This window comes from Haemaphysalis longicornis, unplaced genomic scaffold (genome assembly GCF_048455015.1).
Source record: "Haemaphysalis longicornis isolate Haplotype H1 unplaced genomic scaffold, Haemaphysalis longicornis Haplotype H1 scaffold_157, whole genome shotgun sequence".
NCBI lineage: Eukaryota > Metazoa > Arthropoda > Arachnida > Ixodida > Ixodidae > Haemaphysalis > Haemaphysalis longicornis.
The window spans coordinates 41565-60668 of NW_027526264.1; the positions used below are offsets into that span (position 1 = coordinate 41565).

At 50.0% G+C, this 19104-nt stretch overlaps 1 non-coding gene across 1 annotated transcript; it reads right to left on the reverse strand.

Annotated features, from left to right (window-relative positions):
* Positions 1-9898: 9898 nt before the first annotated feature.
* Trnas-gcu (transfer RNA serine (anticodon GCU)) lies at positions 9899-9971 on the reverse strand. The gene has a single exon. It is a non-coding gene; the product is annotated as a tRNA-Ser (tRNA).
* Between the last annotated feature and the right edge of the window lie 9133 nt (positions 9972-19104).

Here is a 19104-nt window from a genome sequence, read left to right on the forward strand (position 1 = left end):
TGCAGCCATACACTCCACAATAAACCATGTTCACCAACAGCACATAGTTGCGCGTAAAAGTCGTGCAGCAACAACTGCCGCAACGCAGGCCGACGCCGCCCAGTCACGCTTTGCTCCTAAGCAATGGCGGACCGGAAGTGGTCGTTCCCATCACCCATTGCGGGAGATCATCCGGTGGCTGGTCTGGCCGGCTATTGAATACCTGGTATATATACATTGTGAGCATGAAATTGGCAAAGGACAGGTTCAAAAGGAAGCGGCGAATATCTCTTTATTGCTTCGTTGTCGTTTAGACATTGTGCGTGTTTATGATCATCTCATTTCATCAAATTCCTTCTCGATGGTTGATCATCATCTCCGCTGCAGGAACGGCTGCTGTTCTTTTGTGTCCGTGCACGGCGCTCGCAAATAAAGCGGACCTCAAGCGTTCCCGTCGACTCTCTCAAGTGGATAGGTGCGGGGTGGTGCAAACGCTGTCTCACAATCTTACGACCAGTCAAATGATGAATTGGCAGCGAGGAGTTTGTGCAGCGGTGAAGCAATTGTAGAAAAGTTGCGAATGAAACGATGGAAGTACGACGCCAATCCCAGGAAACTGCGGAGCTCTTTCTGACGGAGAGGTCGGGGAAAACTAATTACGGCCGTAATTTTGTCAGGATTAGGAAAAATTCCATCTTTGCTAACAACATGACCCAACACCTTGATAGATTTACTTGCGAAGTGACATTTTTTTAGCGTTGAGTTGCAGGCCGGCAATAATGAGGCTAGTTAAAACTTGATCAAGGTGCTGGGGGTGCTCTTTAAACATGGATGAAAAGATAACAACGTCATCGAGGTAGCAAAGGCACGTTTTTCATATCAATCCACGAGGAACATTGTCTATCATACGCTCGAAGGTGGCCGGACCTTTGCAAAGCCCAGACGGCATGACATTAAATTTGTAGAGTCCATCGGGTGTTGCGAAAGCGGTTTGCTCTTTATCGGCCTCATTCATGGGGATCTGCCAGTACACTGGTCGAAAATTAAGACTAGAAAAATATTTTGCGCCTTTCAAGGTGTCTATGACATCGTCCATCTGAGGCATCCGGTACACATCTATGCGGAGTGATTTTGTTGAGTACCAGAAAATCCACACAAAATCTCACGGAGGCATCTTTCTTTTGAACAAGCACCACGCGTGATGACCAGGAACTCGCAGACGGACGAACGATGTTTCTCTTCAGCATGCCGTCGACGTTTTCTTGGATAATTTTGCGCTCTTTAGGCGAAACGCGGTACGGGCGTCGGCGAACGATGCAGGAACCATCCGTTTCAATCCGATGGGTGGCCGCTGAAGTCTGCCCGAGAACCGAGGTGTGAGAGTCGAATATTTGTTTGTGTTTGGCCGGCAGGGTCAGCAGTTGTCCGGTTTCCTCTGTGGGAATGTCAGGGTTGATAACTGCCCCAGCAGGCGCAGACTTCAATTTGGAATCCGATGAATTATTCGTAGGTAATAAGGAGCTGAGAGGACAAACAGCTGTAGTGTCATCGAGGGGAACGAAAGAAATAGTGGCGTTTTGAGGTACCGAAATGGTCAAGGTTGTACTATTGACTGCGGCGAGAAAGGCGGACCCATTTGAAAAACGGACAAGGCACGGGGGTATTGATAGTCCTCTAACGAAGAAATTTCCGGTTGGTGCAATTAACAAATCACCGTCAACAATGTCGTCTGAAGCTACGGAGATTGCGGTTTCATCGCCAGGAGACACTGTAAAGTCGGAAGTAAAGGTCAAGATGAGCTCTGGATCGTCAGCGACACTAGGAAGGTCCGTTTCGGTGACGTCAATCATCGACTTTCCACAGGAGGTAACAACAGATGCGGATCGCAAAAAGTCCCATCCTAAAATGATTTAATGAGGGCATGGAGAGAGTACCGCAAACTGAATGTGATGGCGAATGCCGTTGATGGTCACACGCGCTGTACAATGTCCTGAAGGTTGACACATAGCGGCGTTCGCACAAAGTAAAGCTGGACCAGAGTAAGGAGTTCTCACTTTGCGTAGTCTATAGCGCAAACGTTCATTATTATAGATATGCTGGCGCCAGTGTCTACTAGTGCTTTAACCATATTTCCCTCAACCGTAAATGTCTACGTATTCCATGGCCTGTAAGGGGGATTTTCACTGTTCCTTGGCGACGCAGTATCACCCCCAGAAACTGCCGCATCTAGTTTTTCCCACGGTTCTCACCAACATGAGAGGCCGGGGGCAAGGGCGACGTAGAGCGACGGTAGGGCGAAGGAGAGTGACGTCTAACCAGGCGCGAGTAAGGAGGGAAGTTGGTGGCATCGCGAGGAGTAAAACGTTGGCTCGAAGGTGGCGAGTAGACGCGTTCACGAGGGGCGTAGCCGAAGTAGGTGTCGCGTTCGTGTGGTGCGTAACCTCGGCGCTCGTCGAACTAACGTCGCCGCCAAAAACGACAAATGTGTCCTCGCATGCCGCAATAGTAGCACACTGGTCGTTCACTCGTTGGCCGGGTTGCTCGCGACGCAGGAAAGGAAGGTGGTGAAGGCACAGTTGCCGAAATAGCGGTCAAGTGGCCGTGATCAGTCGGAGGAGCGATTTCCTCCATAGGCAGGGTTGGTCTTGTAACTGTTTGATAGTAGGACTGGGCATGTAGCGGAGCAGGATAACCTGGCTGCGGAATGGAGGTCATACATGCCAGCTCCTGCTTGTTCATGTGTGGGCGTGGGCGTTCTGGAGGCAGGTTCCGTCACGCTGCTGTAGCTCCTCACGGATAATAGTCTGATTCAAAGTACGGAGCTCTGAAACCGAAACGGAGCCGGTAGGCAAACAATCTTGTTTAATGCGATTGGACTGCAGGTGGTCCAGGCGCTGACAGATCGTGCGTACGTTAGCAATCGTGGTATGGTTCTGTACCGATAGAGCATTAAAGGCGAAAAAGTAGATTCCCTTCGTGACGTGATGTACTTTGTCGGTTTGAGACATGTCCTTATCAGCTCGTCGGCAAAGCGCGATGACATCTTCGATGTACGAAAATTATTTCTCGTACGGGTGCTGCACCCTGACCGCGAGTTTCTTTTTGGCTGCATCCGAACGAGTCGACGTGCCAAACATTTTACGTAGCTCTTGTACAAAGGTGGTCAAATCAGGCATGTCTGCCTAGGTTGTTCAGAAACCAGGTCTTCGCCACTTCATCCAGGGAAACCGAGACATTCCTCCGCTTGAATGTATGGTCCCATCGGTTGAAAGCACTTACCCGGTTGAATTGATCCTGCCAATCTTCAACATCTTCACCACGGAGGCCCGAGAAAGACGAAGGATTGCGCTCACTGGTGGTGATTATGATGGGAGGCTGGACCGGGGCCGCAGCGTTGCTGCCCTAATGGCCGCTCTCGTACTGCATGGAGCTGGTGGGCAGTAGTAATCACCGACATGATCGGAGCTCCAGTGGTTCGACCGCGAGAGGTAGACGGCAGGATCAAAAGCATCCTCCTCCAGTTGAGAGAGTCTACGGGAAGGCCTGAGGTCCGCTTTATTTGCGAGTGCCGGGCACGGATACAAAAGAACAGCAACCGTTCCAGCAGCGAAGATGATGATCAACCGTCGAGAAGGAGGATGAAATGAGATGATCATGAACGTGCACAATGTCTAAACGACAACGAAGCATAAAATGGATATTGGCAGCGTCCCTTTCGGCAAAACCTCTGCGGAGATGTGGGTTCGAGTCCCGCTCCCGGAAAACGGCGGATTTTTTCTCGACTTATATTTTCGCTTATTTATCAATGAATCAAAGAAACGTGACAAGCACACGTCATTCGGCCCTATTAAATATTTCGAAAAAAAAGCCGAATAGCACTGGCAATGACGACTGCAACCTTGATATGTATCTTTACCGAGTCCCTCGTCCCGTATCTCTCTGTTCTGCTACATGCATTACGAGGCACTGGCTCCAGCAGTTCGGATATGCCAATTGCTAACCCCGACCTCCGACCACGTTCTACGTGGCGGCCGCTGGGAAAGAAGACGTTCTACGTCTCCCGCGGTAGTCGAGGGGCGGCGCTAGTTGACCGGCCTCAGAGCTCTTGTAAATATAAACCCCCGCTTTAAAGTCGAGAGAGAAGCCGCTGTTGGGATAGCGTAATGGCGAACGCACCGCACCGGTTATGCGGAGATGTGGGTTCGAGTCCCGCTCCCGGAAAACGGCGGATTTTTTCTCGACTTATATTTTCGCTTATTTATCAATGAATCAAAGAAACGTGACAAGCACACGTCATTCGGCCCTATTAAATATTTCGAAAAAAAAAAGCCGAATAGCACTGGCAATGACGACTGCAACCTTGATATGTATCTTTACCGAGTCCCTCGTCCCGTATCTCTCTGTTCTGCTACATGCATTACGAGGCACTGGCTCCAGCAGTTCGGATATGCCAATCGCTAACCCCGACCTCCGACCACGTTCTACGTGGCGGCCGCTGGGAAAGAAGATGTTCTACGTCTCCCGCGGTAGTCGAGGGGCGGCGCTAGTTGACCGGCCTCAGAGCTCTTGTAAATATAAACCCCCGCTTTAAAGTCGAGAGAGAAGCCGCTGTGGGGATAGCGTAATGGCGAACGCACCGCACCGGTTATGCGGAGATGTGGGTTCGAGTCCCGCTCCCGGAAAACGGCGGATTTTTTCTCGACTTATATTTTTGCTTATTTATCAATGAATCAAAGAAACGTGACAAGCACACGTCATTCGGCCCTATTAAATATTTCGAAAAAAAAGCCGAATAGCACTGGCAATGACGACTGCAACCTTGATATGTAACTTTACCGAGTCCCTCGTCCCGTATCTCTCTGTTCTGCTACATGCATTACGAGGCACTGGCTCCAGCAGTTCGGATATGCCAATTGCTAACCCCGACCTCCGACCACGTTCTACGTGGCGGCCGCTGGGAAAGAAGACGTTCTACGTCTCCCGCGGTAGTCGAGGGGCGGCGCTAGTTGACCGGCCTCAGAGCTCTTGTAAATATAAACCCCCGCTTTAAAGTCGAGAGAGAAGCCGCTGTGGGGATAGCGTAATGGCGAACGCACCGCACCGGTTATGCGGAGATGTGGGTTCGAGTCCCGCTCCCGGAAAACGGCGGATTTTTTCTCGACTCAAATTTTCGCTTATTTATCAATGAATCAAAGAAACGTGACAAGCACAGTCATTCGGCCCTATTAAATATTTCGAAAAAAAAGCCGAATAGCACTGGCAATGACGACTGCAACCTTGATATGTATCTTTACCGAGTCCCTCGTCCCGTATCTCTCTGTTCTGCTACATGCATTACGAGGCACTGGCTCCAGCAGTTCGGATATGCCAATTGCTAACCCCGACCTCCGACCACGTTCTACGTGGCGGCCGCTGGGAAAGAAGACGTTCTACGTCTCCCGCGGTAGTCGAGGGGCGGCGCTAGTTGACCGGCCTCAGAGCTCTTGCAAATATAAACCCCCGCTTTAAAGTCGAGAGAGAAGCCGCTGTGGGGATAGCGTAATGGCGAACGCACCGCACCGTTTATGCGGAGATGTGGGTTCGAGTCCCGCTCCCGGAAAACGGCGGATTTTTTCTCGACTTATATTTTCGCTTATTTATCAATGAATCAAAGAAACGTGACAAGCACACGTCATTCGGCCCTATTAAATATTTCGAAAAAAAAAGCCGAATAGCACAGGCAATGACGACTGCAACCTTGATATATATATATATATATATATATATAGTATAAGTAAAGAGTCGGATACACAGCAAGAATAATAACAAACAAGATTTACTTACGTAGCGGCAACGGGACCTGCCTTGATCAGAGTACAGTTACATGATTTTGCTGTCAGAAACATTTGGAACACATTTCTTATATAGCTTTGCAGAAAACTGTGAAAAGGAGTGGAAGATGTTTCGGAAACGGAGAGTATGCATGCAGTCGGGCTACGTCTATGTTACAACAACAACAACAACCAATAAAAAAAGGGTGGGGGGAGCGAGAGAGAGAAAGTGGTCGTGTTAACAAAGCAGCGTTGAAGGTTGCACCATGACGGGGCTGGGTATGCGGCGTGGGCTGCAAGTTCACACAATGCGGGAAGCTGGACAATCGCGGTTTCAAAAGAAAGGGAAGAGTATACAGTAAGGTATTCACTGGCTGGGGAGACTGGTTGGGGTAGAAGCGAAGATGGGTGTGCCCCCCGCGGATGAAGAGAATAGATACGGGGCACAAAAGAGCATTTCACAGAAGCTAGCAACTGAACAGGAAATAGGTAGGGTCACAAAGGGTTAAACATGAATAGATCACAAAGGGTTACACATTCTTAAGTGGTGATGTGAACGAGGCGTCCTTCCCCAGGACAAATGCCATTGTTGAGCCGCATTAGGCTAATAAAGCTGCTGTATTTGGAGAGTTTCTGCGAATTCTGATGGGAAAATCAAGGGTAGGATCAATGAACATGGTTATAAAAATTTTGAGGCCACCAATTTTAATCGAGCGATAAGCACGTTAGTTTTCCGTAACTTTCATTAATCCCAAGTGTGGCTGACCCAAACTTATAAATGAGATAAGATTGCCGAACCTCGCGGTCGTGGGGCGTTTTGAAGGCGGATTCTAAAATCGTTGCTTTAAGATGTTCAAATGCATGCCCGGGACTGTTCACATGTCTTGAAAGGGGCAAATAAGGGCAGCTTTTTCCATGAGAGCGGTGATTATTGAACCGTATTCGGAAGGGCGTTTCAGTTCGGCCGTTATATTGTTGCCTACTAACAGTGCACTCTAGGAGGTATACGACATTAGTGGAGTCCCAGTTAAAGTTACCTTTTATAGTTACGTAGTATTCTGAAGCCATGCTGGTGGCGCGCTGTGTAGTGGTCATGTGAGGGCATACTTTACATCGGGGTTTATTACAGGGCATGCAGCCAGTAGTTTCCGGTTGGATGATACTTAATAAGAAAGTCGCCTAAATTCTTATTACGGCGGTAGACAACACGTGGTGGTTCGGGACACCCATCTTCGCTTCCGCCCCAACCAGTCCCCTCAACCACTGAATACCTTACTTTATACTCTTCCCTTTCTTTCGAAACCGCGATTGTGCAGTTTCCCGCATTGCGTGAACTTGCAGCCCACGCCGCATACCTTGCCCCGTCATGGTGCAACCTTGAACGCTGCTTTGTTAACACGACCACTTTCTCTCTCTCGCCCCCCTTTTTTTATTGGTTGTTGTTGTTCTAAAATAGACGTAGCCCGACTGAATGCATACTCTCCGTTTCCGAAACATCTTCCGCTCCTTCTCACAGTTTTTCTGCAAAGCTAGATAAGAAATGTGTTTGAAATGTTTTTGACAGCAAAATCATGTAACTGTACTCTGATGTAGACAAGTCCCGTTGCCGCTACGTAAGTAAACCTTGTTTGTTATTTTTCTTGCTGTGTAGCCGACTCTTTACTTATACAATTTCTGCGAGCTTTGTTAGTTTTATCTTTCTCTAGATTTATATATATATATATATATATATATATATATATATATATATATATATATATATATATATATATATATATATATATATATATATATATATATATATAAATATATATATATATATATTTACGGTGACATGAAGGAAGACGTGAAACCAAGCGGTACAACAGGCATCCACACAGTGTATTTACAATCCTGAGAGCACCACCCAGGCAAAGCGAAAAATCCTCTTCTACTTCGCCGTCTAGCTCTTTACTCGAGTCCGAACGCGCTACCTTCATCTCCTTTTGGCTAGTACGTCGCATATGGCCCAATGTGATACATACATAAGCTATGCACAAACACTTCCTCTGTGTAGCATAACCCCGCGGCTGAAAGCGCCATCTCGGTGCTAATTATAGCGACGCAGGTCGTGGACCGTGGTACGGTTTCAGGCGGGCTACGTGAATAACGTCCGTTGTTGAGCGGTGGGAAGTTGACGATGGCATGGCCGGTGATATTTCGTGCGTGACATCGGTGACTTGTCGGATGACACGGTAAGGACCAGAATATGGAGAGGAGTTTTTCAGAAAGTCCCACGCGGCGCGACGGCGACCACACCAGGACAAGTGATTCCGGCGGAAAGTAAAGGTTTCGGTGTCGGGAGTCGTAGCGCGCCTTTTGGGCGACTTGTGATGAGAGGAGGTTAGAGCGGGCAACTTGGCGAGCGTGGTCGGCACGGGCGACGGTGGCTTCGGCATACTCAGTTGTGGGCTGAGAAGGCGGTGAAAAGGAAGCAGCAAAGATGGCTCGCAACCGTAGAGCAAGTAGAATGGAGACGAGCCTGCAGTGTCGCGACGGGACGAATTGTAAGCGAACGTGACGTAAGGCAACGCCACGTCCCAGTCACGATGGTCGGTGGAGACGTACATGGGCAACATGTCTGTAAGCGTCCGGTTGAGCCTCTCCGCGAGACCGTTGGTCTGTGGGTGGTAAGCAGTTGTGACTGTGTTGTGTTGCGCACACACGAAGAAGGTTCTCAACAACTCAGGACAAGAAATAGCGGCCTCGATCAGTAAGAAACTGGCGACGTTCTCCGTGTTGAAGAATGACATCACGTAGAATGAAGTCGGCTACATCGGATGCGCAGCTGGTTGGAAGAGCACGGGTAATGGTGTAGCGCGTCGCGTATTAAGTGGCGACTGCTATCCACTTGTTGCCCGAGGTAGACACGGGGAAGGGAGCGAGGAGGTCGACACCAACACGATAAAAGGGCTCAGTGGGGATGCCTAATGGTTGTAGGAGACCGGGAGGTGACGCGGTTTGCTTCTTGTGGCGTTGGTATAGGTCGCGCGTGGCCACATAACGTTGGAGAAAACGGTAAAGGCCGGGCCGAAATATCGACGGTGCGCGTGGTCGTACGTGCGGGAAACACTCAGGTGACCAGCCGTAGGTAGGGCGTGAAATTGTTTGAGGATGTCTAAACGAAGGTGGTTAGGGACAACAAGCAGGAGCTCAGGGCCATCTGGACGGAGATTCTGGCGGTAAAGGATGTCATCCTGGCGTCGAAACAGATGCTTGGTAGGTGCAAGGGAGCCGATGGTGAGACTGTCGATGATGAATTTAAAGAGGGATCGCGACTCTGCTCATCACCGATTGTGAGTAATTACGAAATGGAAAGCAAGCAGGATTGTGACAGGGGATCGGGAGGGTCAACCGGGTAACGAGAAAGACAGTCAGTGTCTTGATGAAGGCGACCAGACTTGTGGACGACGGTGAAAGAATAGTCTTGAAGGCGCAGTGCCCAGCGGCCCAAGCGTCCGGTGGGATCTTTCAACGAAGAGAGCCAACATAACGCATGATGATCGGGACGACAGTGAAGGGCCGTCCGTACAGGTAGGGGCGAAACTTTCCAATGGCCCACACAAGCGCAAGGCATTCCCGCTCGGTGATAGAGAAGTTGCGTTCGGCAGGGGAGAGCAGGCGACTGCCGTACGCGATAACGTGGGCGTGGCCACCCTGACGTTGAGCCAGTACGGCGCCGAGGCCATGACCACCGGCATCGGTTCGTGCTTCGGTAGAAGCGGCTGCGTTGAAGTGTGCTAAAATTGGGCAGGACGTAAGGAGGGATATTAGGGTGTTAAAGCCTCATCTTGGTCGATATCCCAGAAGAACTTGACGTCTTTCTTGACAAGGTCAGTGAGAGGACGGGCGATATCAACGAAGCTTTTGATGAAACGTCTAAAATAAGAACAAAGTCCGATTGATTGATTGATTGATTGTGGGGTTTAACGCGCCGACGCAACGCAGGCGATGAGGCGCGCCGTAGTGGAGGGCTCCGGATTAATTTTGACCACCTGGGGATCTTTATCGTGCGCCGAAGTCTCGTACACACGGGCGTTTTTGCTTTTCGCCTCCATCAGAAAAGCGGCCGCCGCGGGCGGGAATCGAACCCGCGACCTCGCGCTCAGCAGCGCAACGCCTTAGCCACTGAGCCACCGCGGCGGGTAAGAACAAAGTCCGACAAAGCTACGTACGGGGTCTATAGAACACGGAACCGGGAAGTTCTTCACGGCGTTGACTTTTTCAGGATCAGGTTTACCTCATTCGGCGCCAACAAGATGGCCGAGGATCGTGATGCGGCGGCGAGCAAATCGACATTTAGAAGAGTTTAGATGTAGGCCAGCACGTCGGAAAAGAGAAATAATGTCGGAAAGGTAAGGTAGGTAAGTTTCGAATGATGGTGAAAAAACAATCACGTGGTCCAAGTAACACAAGCACGTCGACCATTTGAATCCGCGAAGTAGAGAATCCATCATTCTTTCGAAAGTCACTGGTGGATTGAACAACTCAAACGGCATCACCTTAAATTGGTAAAAACCAACGGGTGTGAAAAAGGCGTTCTGTTCCCGGTCCATCTCGTCGACAGAGATCTGCCAATACCCCGAGCGAAGGCCATTTGAGGAAAAGTATTTAGCCCCGTAAAGACAGTCGAGAGCGTCGTCTATTTCGGGCAGTGGGTATACGTCCTTCTTGCTTATTTTATTGAGGTGGCGGTAATCGACGCAGTAGCGCCAGGTAAAACCTTTCTTTTTCACCAGAACTACTGGGGACGCATGCGGACTGTAGGAAGGCTCGATGATGTCTTTGTCAGGCATTTTTTCTACTTCTGTTTGGATTACATCGCGTTCCGCATGGGACACCCGATATGGTCGCCTGTAGATTGGCCTGGCATCGCCTGTGTCAATCCGGTGCTTCACTTCATGTGTTTGACCCAAGGGGCGGTTCTGGAAGTCAAAAATGTCACAGTGCGAGAGAAGAAGCTCGCGTAGTTTTTGGGCTTGTGGTCCTTAAAGTTCGGAACTGATCATTGAGCCAAATGTCTCCGCTAAGTTCGGGGTAGATAGGAGGTCACGAGAGGGAAGCCGGTATAGAAGTGTCGACGTGTAGCGCAGAAATTTCAATGTCGTGCAGCGGAGAAACTGAGGCGATTGAAATTCTTTGGGGAAGTACTTGGGAATGCAATCCAAAATTCAGAATTGGAAGGATGGTCTGGCTGTTTTTCATGGTTACAACAGAGTTCGGAAGGATCACATTGCGCGTTAGGAGAACGTTGGTGGCAGGGGACACGAGGTACGCACCGTCAGGGAGAGGGTGGCGGGGGGACAAGGGAACATCGGTGACGGCTTGAGGGCGAAGACGAATGAACTCAGATGAACATAACGACGCGGAAACTGAGGCTTCTGCAACATCGTACGAAAGCGGTACCTCGAGGCGTAGGAAACCCGTCGCGCAATCTATTAGTGCAGAATGTTCCGACAAAAAGTCAAGGCCCAGGCTCAAATTATGTATGCACATTTCTAAAACAGAAAACAAGACTGTCGTTGTGTGACCCGCAATGGTTACACGGGCCGTACAAATCCGGTAACGAGCGGCGGCCCTCCATCAACGACACGGACATGCGACATGGTTGGCGGCAAAACTTTATGGAGGCGACGGCGAGTGGAGCACTCATTATAGAGATATGTGCGCTAGTGTCTATAACAGCGGTGATCGGAACGCCATCTACTTCAACGTTGAATAAATTGTCTCTAGTCGGCAACGTCAAAAGAGGATTTTTGGGCTGGGGTCGGAATGCAGCATCACCTCTGGGCGCTGCATCCATCAGTTTTCCGGTGAGAAGCGTCGAGGGGGCGCCGACGGTGAAAGGTGTCGGCGCTGCGGCGAACCTGACTGGTGGCGCGGCGGCGGGGGCGAGCGTCCAAATCGAGAGGGAGAGCCAGTGGCATTAGCGATGGATTCTGGGGACGTGCGAGGGTAAAAAAGGCGGGACACGTCACTCGAGGAACGGTCTGCAAGTTGTTCCTGAAAACACGAAGCCAAAGGTTCTGACAGTACCGAGCGACATGGCCAACACGGCGACAGGTGAAACACATGGGCTTATCGTCGGCGGTTCTCCAGACAGTGGGATTTCGGTAGCGTGGAGGGCCGGACACATAGCGAGGTCCAGGTGGAGCATAACTGTGGCGGGCGGCAGGAAGACTCACTGAGAATACTTTCTGGAGACCCATGTTGCTAATTTCGTCTCGAACGACAGCTTGAATCAGCGATATGGCTGGAACAGGGCTGCCAACCGCATGGGGCAGAGTAACGGCAGGAGCAGTGGGTTCCAGTTTGCGGCGCACTATCTTTTGGACGATATGTTCAAGGGAGTCGAGGTGAAAAGTCGCGGACAAAAACGGTTGAGGCGACGGTGGCTCGCAGGAAGAGGTCGCAGCGGTGTTGGGCAACCGTTGGAACTGCTGCGTGATGCGGCGGCTCTTCGCTTGCTCGAACATTCGGCATTCGTTTAAGATGGCATCGACTGTAGTGCAGCCCTTACACATGAGCAAGTGAAAAGCGTCGCCAGGTATTCCATTAGGCACATGCCCAACCTTGTCTTGCTCAGTCATCTTCTCGTCGACCTTAAGGCAGAGAGCCATAACGTCGTGAATATAGGAAACGTACGGTTCGGTCGATGTCTGGACACGGGATGCAAGTTCCGTTTTTGCGCGTAGATGATGTTGGATGGGATTGCCGAATATTCTAACGTGTTCGGATTTACAGAATTCCCAGCTACTTAACTTGGCTTCGTTGGTTTCATACCACGTGAGTGCCGCACCTCTCAAGCAGAAAAGAAGATTGGCAAGCATGAACGTAGGTTCCCAATGGTTGTGGGCGCTTATCCGCTCGTAGCGCTTTATCCAATGTTCGGCGTCAACATCGTCAGTGCTAGTGAAGAAACCGGGCTCGCGGGTCTGCGAAATAACGACCAGGGGAGTCGACGACTCGCTCGGTGGAGCCATGCTGGCAGGAGTAATATGACGCCCGCTTCGGAGATACGTGAAGGGTCACGACGCCTTTAGGATCGGATAGCTGAGACGAAAGGGAGGGGATGTCTAGCTAACTCCACCAAGGGCTGGGGACACGGGTCGGGGGACGTGGTCGAATGCAGGTCGCAGTGGGATGGGGCTGCCCGACATGGCCGGCGATCCCTCGACGGTTTCCCCCAAGGCCGAGACGATGCGATGCGGAGGCCAGGATGGGGATGACCGTGCATCTCCACCAAGATGTAGGGTGGCATGAAGGAAGACGTGAAGCCAAGCGGTACAAGAGGCATCCACGCAGTGTATTTGCAATCCTGATAGCACTGCGCAGGCAAAGCGAAATATCCTCTTCTACTTCGCCGTCCAGCTCGTTACCCGAGTCTGAACGCGCTACCGTCATCTTCTTTTGACTAGTACCTCGCTCATCCCCCAATGTGATACATACATAGGCTTTGCACAAACACTTTTTCTGCGTAGCAATATATATCAATATATATTGAGAGGCTCGGGCGAGAAGGTTTTGTTGAAGGCGAGAAGGCCCTTTATTCGGCAAGCAGCAGCCCGAACCCGAGAAGGGACTTCAAACCACGATGACGATGATCGAGCGTTCCGCGCCCAGGCGATGATGTGCTGATGATGAACGGACGAGGTAAGAAGACGAAGACGATGCATTGATGACAAATAAATGGAGGGAAAGCAAGGAAGGAAGCTCGGCAGTTACTTGCGCTTACACATATTTTCCGGGCACATAGAAGCGGCGATTGTGGCCGCAGGTTATGTCGGGGATGGGCGTTGAATGAATTTCTTCAAGCGTGAGACATGAAAGATTTCGGTCCCACGGCAGCGACGGTCAGAAATAGTGCGGGTAGGAGTCACGCGGTAATTGTAGGGGCCAATAAAGTGTAGGGGCCAATAGTGTAGGGGCCACAGTGTAGGGGCCAATAAAGCGAGATAGAAATTTCTCACACAATCCGGGGGTGCGGACAGGTGTCCAGAGTAGAACTTCATCCCCCGGCGCAAACGATACATCTCGGTGAGTTGAATCGTAGTTAGACTTGCGGACTTTTGGTTGGCCTCAGTATTTTTGCGAGCGAGTCGCTGGCAGTGTGCAACCCTGGACATACATTGTTCAGCAACGTTGGTTGAAGAATCACCGGGTGCAGAAAAGAAAGACAGGTCCAGGACTAGAGGACGGCTGGCGGCCGTAGACAAGGTAAAACGGTGAAAATCCAGATGTGCTCTGTACCGCGGTGTTATATGCGAAGGTTACAAATTGAAGAATGCTGTCCCAGTTTTTGTGATCGGGGCGAATATACATCGAAATCATGTCGGAAAGTGTGCGGTGAAAACGCTCCGTCAAGCCATTGGTCTGTGGATGGTAACTGGATGTGGTTTTGTGGACAGTGTCGGCGGCACGAAGAACTTCTGCAAGGACTGCTGCCAGAAAAGTTCGGCCGCGATCACTGATCACAGCACGAGGAGGGCCGTGGCGCAAAAAAATAGCGCGTAAGACAAATTCGGCCACTTCTAAAGCGCAGCCGGTTCGGAGAGGTGCGGTTTCTGCATATCTGGTCAAATGGTCGTCGGCGGTAACAATCCACCGATGGCCAGCAGGAGTCTCACGCAATGTTCTGTATAGGTCGATACCAACGAGCTCAAACGGGGCCGCAGGTCACGGTAAAGGTTGCAGTTTGCCGGCAGGTGGTGACGTACGCCGTTTGCGGTGTTGGCAAGGTATGCAGGAAGCAACATATCTTGCGACGCTGGTGGAAAGTCCAGGCCAGAAGAAATGGCTCTTGATGCGATTGTAGGTTTTGTGGTATCCTAGATGTCCTGCTGTGGCGTCGTCTTGAGTAACTTTCAGAATGAAATCCCGGAGAGATTGCGGGACGACCGGAACCCATTCATCGCCAGACGGATGGCAGTTGTAACGATAGAGGGCTCCATCCAAAAGCTTGAATTTGTTCAGCTGACGGCGGTAGCGGCTGTTTGGCGGTTGCACTAGTCCGGCCAGTTGGTCCATCAAGGTGCGGCAGTATTGGTCTTCACGTTGGCGCGCCACTAAGTCCGAGAAGGATTGCAGTTGAGTGGCGTCTAATGGCGCCATAGGGAAGGCTGCCGAGGCAGTACAGGAATGACCGTCTGCGCCTGGAAACGCCGCAGGACAACGAGAGAGGGCGTCAGCGTCCATAGCTTTCTTTCCCGGACTTGTAAATTACAGTAACATCATACTCCTGCAACTTCAGGACCCAGCGCCCGAGTCGTCCTGAGATATTTTTAAGTGACGATAGCCAGCATAAAGCGTGGTGATCGGTAACGATGGTAAAGGGACGTCCGTACAAGTACGGCCTAAATTTTTGGACTGCCCAAACAACCGCAAGAGACTCCTATTTAGTTATCGAATAGTTGCGCTCAGCGGCTATCAAAGCTCTGCTTGCGTAAGAAACAACTTTTTCCAGCGATGAGGCACTGCGTTGTAAGAGCACCGCACCTATTCCTTTCGCACTGGCGTCTGTGTGCAGGATAGTCGAAGCGGTGTCGTCAAAGTGGCAGAGAACGGGATAACAGGTGAGGGCTTGCTTGAGTGTTTCAACCGCTGCCTCGCAGTCGTCCGACCAGTGGAATGAAGAACCGGTGGCCAATAGATTGTGAAGAGGGGATGCAATCGTTGCAAAGTTTCGAATAAAACGGCGCAAATGGGAGGCCAATCGAAGAAAACTCCGTAAATCTTTCAAGCAGGCTGGTCTCGGGAAGTTAAGGACCGCATGAACTTTATCAGGATAAAGCCGAATTCCATCCTTGCTGACAATATGTCCGAGCACTTTAATTGATTTGCTTGCGAATCGACACTTTTTTGCATTGAGCTGAAGCCCGGCATTAGAAAGACGTGTTAACACTTGATCGAGGCGTCTTAGATGCTCTTCAAACGACACAGAAAAAGCAACAATATCGTCAAGGTAACATAGGCAGGTTTTCCATTTCAGACCACGAAGGACAGTATCAATCATTTTTTCAAAGGTTGCGGGAGCATTGCATAAGCCAAACGGCATCACATTGAATTCATAGAGGCCGTCAGGCAAGGCGAATGCTGTTTTTTCTTTATCTGCTTCGTTCACAGGAATTTGCCAGTATCCAGATCCGAGATCTAAACTCGAAAAGTATTCTACACCTTGTAATGTGTCCAGGACGTCATCGATACCTGGAATGGGGTAAACATCTTTTTTTCTGATTTTGTTAAGGGCCCTGTAATCGACACAGAATCTCACGGAACCGTCCTTTTTCTTGACCAGAACAACGGGCGAAGACCAGGAGCTCGATGATGGACGAACAATGGCCCGCTTGAGCATGTCATCAACATTGTCTTGTATTGGGTGGGAAATCACGGAGTTGGGTGGGAAATCACGGATGTCCGGGAGGGAGGAGGCACGTCGGGAAGAAGCATAAGTCTGCTGACGGTGGTCGAAAGGCTGGTGACGGTAGTCGTAGGGCGGGCTGTCATCACGGTGTCGATATGTGGCGTAAGCTCGTCTTTTATCTTGTTGAAGTCTCCGGCAGAACCGAGGGATATGGCCCCGGATGCCACTATAGAAGCAAGTGGGCCGCGAGGGGCGCCAAGGGAACTAATAGTAATCGGGAGCGGTCGTTCTTGACAGGGGAGCCATCAGCGCTTGAGCGGGTTGAGGTGGCTCCGAATATGAAACCGGGGCACAAGCGTGTGGGAGAGGGTGGAGCATGGAAACCTGGGCTGTGGGCAAAGCGACCGGAATGTCTGCTTTGGGTGGGGAAGCACACGTAATTGAAGCGAGCACTTCCTTAATCATGCTTCGCAAGCCGGAAGTGAAACTCTGGTTTTCACTGCCTGAAAATGTCCCTTCCGGCTGCCCTTGAAGCTCTTCCCTTATGATGGAGCGGATTATAGAGCGCAGGTCGCAGTCCGTAGGTGCAGGCGAGTCCCACGTAGCAGATGGCAAGCGCTGAGCCTGGAGGGTGTCTAAACGCTGGCAAGTCGATATGACGTCATTAACACTTGTTGGATTTTGCAGGGCGAGGGCATGAAAAGCAAAGTTGGAAATGCCCTTGAAGATGTGACGCACCTGCTCGTCCTCAGTCATGCTGTCGTTGACGCGTCTGCAAAGGGCCAGGACGTACTCTATGTATGATGTGTAGGTTTCGCCGGGTTGTTGAACGCGTACATCCAGTTTCTTTTTGGCGTCCTCTGAGCGCCTTGCCGATGTCCCAAAAATCTTGCGTATTTCGGTAGTAAATTCGGACCAAGTAGTGAGTTTTCCTTCGTTGTTCAGAAACCACGTCTTCGCCACTTTATGTAGGGACTATCCGACTTTGATTAGTTTGAAAGAGTCGTCCCACCTATTGAAAGCGCTGACACGGTTGTAAGGTGTCCAACCAGTCCTCCATCTCATCGCCGCGGAGGCCAGTGAAGTCCGGTGGGCCACGCGGTCTGCTGCTGATCGTCCAGTATGGCGTGGGTGGGCCGCCAGGGTTACTGCCAGCAGCGGCGTTGATCCTCTCCGCCTGCATGTCAGAATCTGGCCGATATATTCGCCGACCCGACCGGAGCTCCAAAGGAAACGTTGTAGACGACGTCGGGGGTCGAACTGCACCTCCACCACTTGAGAGGCTCCGGCGAGAAGGCTTTCTTGAAGGCGCGAAGGCCCTTTATTCGGCAAGCAGCAGCCCGAACCCGAGAACCCGAGAAGGGACTTCAAACCACGATGATGATGATCGAGCGTTCCGCGCCCAGGCGATGATGTGCTGATGATGAACGGGCGAGGTAAGAAGACGAAGACGATTCATTGATGGCAAATAAATGGAGTGAAAACGAGGAAGGAAGCTCGGCAGTCACTCGCGCTTACAATATATATATATATATATATATATATATATATATATATATATATATATATATATATATATATATATATATCAGTGTGTCGTACCGAAAAACTACCGGTTCGGTTACGGTTCTGGTTCAAGCAAAATCATTTCGTTCCGGTTCCGTTCCGCTTCGACAAAATCACGTACCGAACTGGATCGCGAAACGGTTCGGGAGCTTGAACCGGTTCGCGAAACATTTCGATGAGTTGTATTATCACTGACATTGAAAAAAAAACATTTAGTATTTTATAACGACAGTCAAATCAAAATACAAACAAAAATTCAAAATGCAGCTGTTCCCCAAGGGCATTGACGCAATTGAAAAGAAAACTTAAAGCTTACGAGATATTAGAAAAACAGAGGAATTGGCAACGATTTACCACCGACTTTCTCGCGCAGACGTTATGTTGTCCTAGCGACTATTCATAAAGCCACCGCCAAGAGAAATGACGGTGGGATATCTTTTCTGCCGTTTCCTTTTTTCTTGAACTTGCAATTGTCGCTATGGAATCGCCCATCACGCCAACCTTGAAGCCTTACATTTAGGCCTGCGTGCTGGCGCGTTCAATTACCAGCGCTTAATACCAATGGCGCACATTTTTTTTATATTTGTAACAAAACAAAAAATCCTACAACAGGCACATAAATACTACCAATGAATAATATTATTTGATCACCCTGAATAATTTGTTAGCTGTCACCTTATCGGATGTATTAGCCACGCTTTTGTTAACAGTAAACTTTAGTTAATGCTTAGTCACTGCCTTATTGCTCTGACCACTGCTATTCCTTTTGCGGCAGCTATGCTGGATGTGTGCATTACAATCAGTGTGTCATCGTACCGCCTGACTCCCGGCCATCGTTCCGTGTGCTACATGGCGGTACCTTATAACAGATTATGCTATTACAAAATAAAAGGGAAATTTGACGCGTGGAGCATGAGATGGGACTCTTTTGGGTAGATGCCCTTTAATTCGTCTACAGCAGTACTCCCCTACGGAATGAGTAGCAGTAGAATTAATGTAGCGAGTTGGGCAGTCAGTACAAGTGCACATTCGAAAGAAAGCAGATCTGAAAGAGACGAAACTGCAAAGCAGGCAGAAAAGATGATCGCTGCGCGATTGGGGAAGTGTGAGGTAGCGGCCTGCCTTTCTGCACGTGTCATATGCTTCATTACTGTTTCTGCTTCCAAGACAAGGTCTAGGGCTGCAGTTTCTTGCCGAGGGATTAAGTCCGCACCTTAAAAGTTTTCTATGACATATCTGTTGCTATTTGTATCTGTAAAAAACAAAACCTGTTCACTGTACTGTCCTGAAAAACTGACCACGGAACTCACTTCCTTAGCATTGATGACACGTTTGGTTGTGAAAGGCAGG